Source organism: Oncorhynchus tshawytscha, linkage group LG16, assembly GCF_018296145.1.
Source record: "Oncorhynchus tshawytscha isolate Ot180627B linkage group LG16, Otsh_v2.0, whole genome shotgun sequence".
NCBI classification, from domain to species: domain Eukaryota; kingdom Metazoa; phylum Chordata; class Actinopteri; order Salmoniformes; family Salmonidae; genus Oncorhynchus; species Oncorhynchus tshawytscha.
In genome coordinates this window covers 7,100,483-7,107,606 of record NC_056444.1, presented here as the reverse complement: position 1 = coordinate 7,107,606, position 7,124 = coordinate 7,100,483, and positions in this window count along the sequence as shown.

Sequence of the window (7,124 nt, the reverse complement as noted above, 5' to 3'; positions counted from 1 at the left end):
ATCTGAGGGGGCCTAAATGGGGTATGGGCATGGTTGACGTGGGGGGTGTTGATTGGCTCTCTCTCTCTCTCTCTCTCTCCCCTCTCTTTATCTCCCTCTCTTTATCTCTTTCTGTCTTGCTGCCCCCCTTCTCTCTCCCCCTCTCTTTATCTCTTTCTGTCTTGCTGCCCCCTCTCTCTCTCTCTCTCTCTCTCTCCCTCTCTTTATCTCTTTCTGTCTTGCTGCCCCCCTTCTCTCTCCCCCTCTCTTTATCTCTTTCTGTCTTGCTGCCCCCTCTCTCTCTCTCTTTAGCTCACAACACACATTCCATTAATGAAAGAAGCAACTGTAAAGTCAGATGATTTTCAGATGAAAGCTACTGTATATCCTAAAAAGATGATAACTCTGATTTATAAAACATGGAATCTGACTTCCCAGAAAAAGGGCAAATGTTTTGTAGAATGCACTTAGGCAGGCTCGCATGTGGAAAAAAACAAAAACAAGAGTCCCCCGGAGTGGAAGAATGGGCCCCGAGGTGATGCACTTGCAATGTGGTACATGGAAGGAGATGGAAGGAGATGGAATACAACAGGATGTACAGCTGTGGTAGACCGAGAGAAAGAGAGTTTGTGTGTGTGTGTGTGTGTGTGTGTGTGTGTGTGTGTGTGTGTGTGTGTGTGTGTGTGTGTGTGTGTGTGTGTGTGTGTGTGTGTGTGTGTGTGTGAGAGCTTGTAGGATACTGTTCAACCCATCTAAACTTCACTAGCTCACCTCCTCTCAATACAATTGGAGAATACACATGCCTGCATATTATATCACCCGGCAGGGTGGGAGGGGCCATCTTCGTGAAATAAACATCTGCAAACGTGTTTTCCGTGATTGATGTTGGCTTCATAGTGGTTTTCAGATGTCGGCACGGGGAGAAGGTGCTATGTAGGGAATAAGACGACGGGGGAAGGGAAGGAGGAGACCAGCTGTTCTCAAGGCCATGCAGAGACCTTTTTGGGGGGGGGTGTACAGCTCTGTGTGAGGACACCTTCTCAGCTCTGTGTGAGGGCACCTTCTCATAGTAGGACAAAAGGGTATTTTACGTTACAGCCTTTATTCTAAAATGGATTAAATAAATAAAATTCCTCATCAATCTACACACAATACCCCATAATTTCAAAGTGAAAGCAGGTTTTTAGAAATGTTTGCAAATGTATTAAAAATAAAAAACAGAAATACCTTATTTACATAAGTATTCAAACCCTTTGCTATGAGACTCAAAACTGAGTTCAGGTGCATCATGTTTGGATCATCCTTGAGATGTTTCTACAACTTGATTGGAGTCCTCCTTTGGTAAATTCAATTGATTGGACGTGATTTGGAAAGGCACACGCCTGTCTATATAAGGTCCCACAGTTGACAGTGCATGTCAGAGCAAAAACAAAGCCAAGAGGTCGAAGGAATTGTCCGAAGAGCTCTGAGGCAGGATTGTGTTGAGGCACAGATCTGGGGAAGGGTACAAAAACATTTCTGCAGCATTGAAGGTCCCCAAGAACACAGTGACCTCCATCATTCTTGAATGGAAGAAGTTTGGAACCACCAAGACTCTTTATAGAGCTGGACACCTGGCCAAACTGAGCAATTGGAGTTGAAGGGCCTTGGTCAGGGAGGTGATCAAGAACCCAATGGTCACTCTGACTGAACTCCAGAGTTCCTCTGTGGAGATGGGAGAACCTTCCATAAGAACAACCATCTCTGCAGCACTCCAACAATCAGGCCTTTATGGTAGAGTGGCCAGAAGGAAGCACTCCTCAGGAAAAGGCACATGACAGCTCACTTGGAGTTTGCCTGAAGGCACCTAAAGACTCTCAGACCGTTAGAAACAAGATTCTCTGGTCTGATGAAACCAAGATTGAACTCTTCGGCTTGAATGCATAGTGTCACATGGAGGAAACCTGGCACCATCCCTACGGTGAAGCATGGTGGTGGCAGCATCATGCTGTGGGGATGTGTTTTCAGCTGCAGAACTGTGAGACGAGTCAGGATCAAAGGAAAGATGAACAGAGCAAAGTACAGAGAGATCCTTGATGAAAACCTGCTCCAGAGCACTCAGGACCTCAGACTGGGACGAAGGTTCACCTTCCAACAGAGCAACGACCCTAAGCACACAGCCAAGACAACGCAGGAGTGGATTCGGGACGAGTCTCTGAATGTCCTTGAGTGGCCCAGCCAGAGCCTGGACTTGAACCCGATCGAACATCTCTGGAGAGACCTGACAATAGCTGTGCAGCAATGCTCCCCATCGAACTTGACAGAGCTTGAGAGGATCTGCAGAGAAGAAAGGGAGAAACTCCCCAAATACAGGTGTGCCAAGCTTGTAGCATTGGGACCCAAGAAGACTTGAGGCTGTAATCACTGCCTAAGGTGCTTCAACAAAGTATTGAGTAAAGGGTACTTACAGTACCAGTCAAAAGTTTGAGTAGTGAGATCAGTTCAAGCTCTGAGCAGTGAGATCAGTTCAAGCTCTGAGTAGTGAGATCAGTTCAAGCTCTGAGCAGTGAGATCAGTTCAAGCTCTGAGTAGTGAGATCAGTTCAAGCTCTGAGTAGTGAGATCAGTTCAAGCTCTGAGCAGTGAGATCAGTTCAAGCTCTGAGCAGTGAGATCAGTTCAAGCTCTGAGTAGTGAGATCAGTTCAAGCTCTGAGTAGTGAGATCAGTTCAAGCTCTGAGTAGTGAGATCAGTTCAAGCTCTGAGTAGTGAGATCAGTTCAAGCTCTGAGTAGTGAGATCAGTTCAAGCTCTGAGTAGTGAGATCAGTTCAAGCTCTGAGTAGTGAGATCAGTTCAAGCTCTGAGTAGTGAGATCAGTTCAAGCTCTGAGTAGTGAGATCAGTTCAAGCTCTGAGTAGTGAGATCAGTTCAAGCTCTGAGCAGTGAGATCAGTTCAAGCTCTGAGCAGTGAGATCAGTTCAAGCTCTGAGCAGTGAGATCAGTTCAAGCTCTGAGCAGTGAGAGCAGTTCAAGCTCTGAGCAGTGAGAGCAGTTCAAGCCATTGATGTTCAAGCTCTAGCAATTGCAATTTGTAGAGAGACATGTTTGCTCCTGCTTCTGTGGCTATAAAGTAGCATCGTAGAGCATAGAACACCATACTAGCCAGTGTTTGTAAACAAAAAGGCATATAACACCGTTTCCGGTAAGTTAAAAAGTCGTCGCTAGCTACAGTCAAGGACTGCCTCTTGCTTGGTAAGCTACTCTGGCTCCCCCTAGTGGATATATACTACACAAGGCACCTCTTGCTTGGTAAGCTCCTCTGGCTCCCCCTAGTGGATATCCACTACACAAGGCACCTCTTGCTTGGTAAGCTCCTCTGGCTCCCCCTAGTGGATATCCACTACACAAGGCACCTCTTGTTTGGTAAGCTACTCTGGCTCCCCCTAGTGGATATCCACAACACAAGGTGGACTTCCTCACTAAGTGGAATGCGATGTGGACAAAAGGGTGAGTTGCCCCAAGAAAACAGACTATTCCCATGCACCTGCATCCACAAATTAAGCTTTTAAATCAAATCAAATCTTATTAGTTACATTTAATTTTTTTACAAATTTTACTAGGCAAATCAGTTAAGAACAAATTCTTATTTTCAATGACGGCCTAGGAACAGTGGGTTAACTGCCTGTTCAGGGGCAGAACGACAGATTTGTACCTTGTCAGCTCGGGGATTCGAACTTGCAAACTTTCGGTTACTAGTCCAACGCGCTAACCACTAGGCTACCCTGCCGAATACAACAGGCGTAGGTAGACCTTACAGTGAAATGCTTACTTACGAGCCCCTAACCAACAATGCAGTTTAAACAAATGAGGATAAGAATAAGAAATAAAAGTAACAAGTAATTAAAAAGCAGTGATAAAATACAGAGTCAATGTGGAGGCTATATACAGGACCGGTACAGAGTCAATGTGGAGGCTATATACAGGGGGTACCGGTACAGAGTCAATGTGGAGGCTATATACAGGGGGTACCGGTACAGAGTCAATGTGGAGACTATATACAGGGGGTACCGGTACAGAGTCAAGGTGGAGACTATATACAGGGGGTACCGGTACAGAGTCAATGTGGAGACTATATACAGGGGGTATCGGTACAGAGTCAATGTGGAGGCTATATACAGGGGGTACCGGTACAGAGTCAATGTGGAGGCTATATACAGGGGGTACCGGTACAGAGTCAATGTGGAGGCTATATACAGGGGGTACCGGTACAGAGTCAATGTGGAGACTATATACAGGGGGTACCGGTACAGAGTCAATGTGGAGGCTATATACAGGGGGTACCGGTACAGAGTCAATGTGGAGACTATATACAGGGGGTACCGGTACAGAGTCAATGTGGAGGCTATATACAGGGGGTACCGGGACAGAGTCAATGTGGAGGCTATATACAGGGGGAGGTACCGGGACAGAGTCAATGTGGAGGCTATATACAGGGAGGTACTGGTACAGAGTCAATGTGGAGGCTATATACAGGGGTACCAGGACAGAGTCAATGTGGAGACTATATACAGGGAGGTACCGGTACAGAGTCAATGTGGAGACTATATACAGGGGGAGGTACCGGTACAGAGTCAATGTGGAGGCTATATACAGGGAGGTACCGGTACAGAGTCAATGTGGAGGCTATATACAGGGGGTACCAGGACAGAGTCAATGTGGAGACTATATACAGGGGGAGGTACCGGTACAGAGTCAATGTGGAGACTATATACAGGGGGAGGTACCGGTACAGAGTCAATGTGGAGGCTATATACAGGGAGGTACCAGGACAGAGTCAATGTGGAGGCTATATACAGGGGGTACCAGGACAGAGTCAATGTGGAGACTATATACAGGGGGAGGTACCAGGTACAGAGTCAATGTGGAGGCTATATACAGGGAGGTACCGGTACAGAGTCAATGTGGAGGCTATATACAGGGGGTACCAGGACAGAGTCAATGTGGAGACTATATACAGGGGGGAGGTACCGGTACAGAGTCAATGTGCGGGGGCTCCGTTTAGTTTTAGTTACCTTAAGCTACCCAACCAAATACCTGGTATTGAAATTGTTTTGAATGTATCTAAGCTACTCTACCTGGTGTTGACACACTGAGTGTACAAAACATTAGGAAAACTTGCTTTTTCCATGACACAGACTGACCAGGTGAATACAGGTGTGCGCTGTGATCCCTTAGTGATCCACTTCAATCAGTGTAGATGAAGGAGAGGAGACAGGTTAAAGAATGGTTTTTAAGTCTTGAGACAATTGAGACATGGATTGTGTATCTGTGCCACTCAGAGGGTGAATGGACAAGACAAAATATTTAAGTGTCTTTGATCTGGTATGGTAGTAGGTGCCAGGAGCATATTGGTTTGAGGGTGTCAAGAACTGCAACGCTGCTTGGTTTTTCACACTTAACCGTTTCCCCGTGTGTATCATGAATGGTCCACCACCCAAAGGACATACAGTCAACTTGACACAACTGTGGGAAGCATTGGAGTCAATATGGGCCATGCGTTCCCTGTGGAACGCTATCGACACCTTGTAGAGTCCATGACCTGAAGAATTGAGGATGTTCTGAAGGCCAAAAGGGGGGGGGGGGTTTGCAACTCAAGGCTAAGGAATCTCCTGACCCAGACAGACACGCAGTTTCCCTCCATCATCATATTTTGCCACTGACACACAAGATGACTTCCCCCAGGGAGAGACATCACGGATCAAATCGGAGCGATCCTCCAGGTCGTGAGTTGGTTAATCTGACGAATGAAAAACAAAACAGGAGTCAAACAAGGCTGTTTAGTAACCAAAGGAAGATCCGGTGATAGGTTATGTGTCTCATCAGTAATATTGACAGCTAGATCTAAAGCAGTGGTTATACTGGCTCATCAACTTTATATCAGACCCCCGAGACCCCCTCTGGGTTCCCGTCTACCTGTAGAATAAAGGAACTTCTGCTAAAAACCTAAATATTGGTATGAAATGGGTTGTTGTATACTATGTCATTCTATATTCCACAGAAATAACAATGGTCTCTTGGCTGTGTAGCTAGAAAATAAACTCTGCAGAGTGACTCATTACATTTGCATCCCACATGCTAACTCATTCCAAATGTTTCTGGGCTGTCGTTGGGCGAATACCTCTCTCAAGATGATTTGTGGCATCCAAACACAAAAGACACTGAATGTTCGGGACGGAAACGTTTCTGTCACTAAGTCATTGTTTTCATTCAACACAACAGGCCATAATAGCAACTGTGTAGTCTGAGTCAGACATCTTAAACAATGAGACATAAAGTGAAAAAACATACCAGTGGTATCAGGTTAATAACACTGTTTTGGGGGGGGGACAACTTTCATGAACGAGAATGAATGAACAGGCCTGTTTCAAATCACATTTTATTCATCACATGCTTCGTAACAACAACAGGTGTAGACTATCAGTGAAATGCCTACTTATGGGTCCTTTTCCAACAATGTTAAGATTAAGATTGAGAGAATAAATAACAAACAAATGTAGAAATAGTGACACGGCGAACACAGTGATTTAAAAAAATTAAAGCTTTGTGTAACTAGGTAAGTGAGTTAACTTAAGAACAAATTCTTATTTACAATGATGGCCCTACACCAGACAACGCTGGGCAAATTGTGCGCCGACCTATGGGACTCCCAATCACGGCCGGTTGTGATTCTTTTATATTTATCTGTTTATATTATTTATTTAACAAGTCAGATAAGAAACAAATTCTTATTTACAATGATGGCCTTCCCGGGGAGGTGGATTTGATTTGATCTAGCAACCTTTTGGTTACTGGCACAACACTCTAACCACTAGGCAACCTGCCGCCTCTACACTCTAACCACTAGGCTACCTGCCACATCTACACTCTAACCACTAGGCTACCTGCCGCCCCACTAATACAGGTTTGGAAAGGTGCAGACACCGGCTGTGGATACCCAATAACAATAACGATTACAAGTAACATAGCTATATACAGAGATTACCAGAACCGAGTCGATGTGCAGGGCTACAAGGTTATTGTGGTAGCTATGTACTGTACATGTAAACTGTAGGTAGGAGTATATGGGTAGTATTTTACTAATAGTGTTCCTATTGTTATAGGAATACA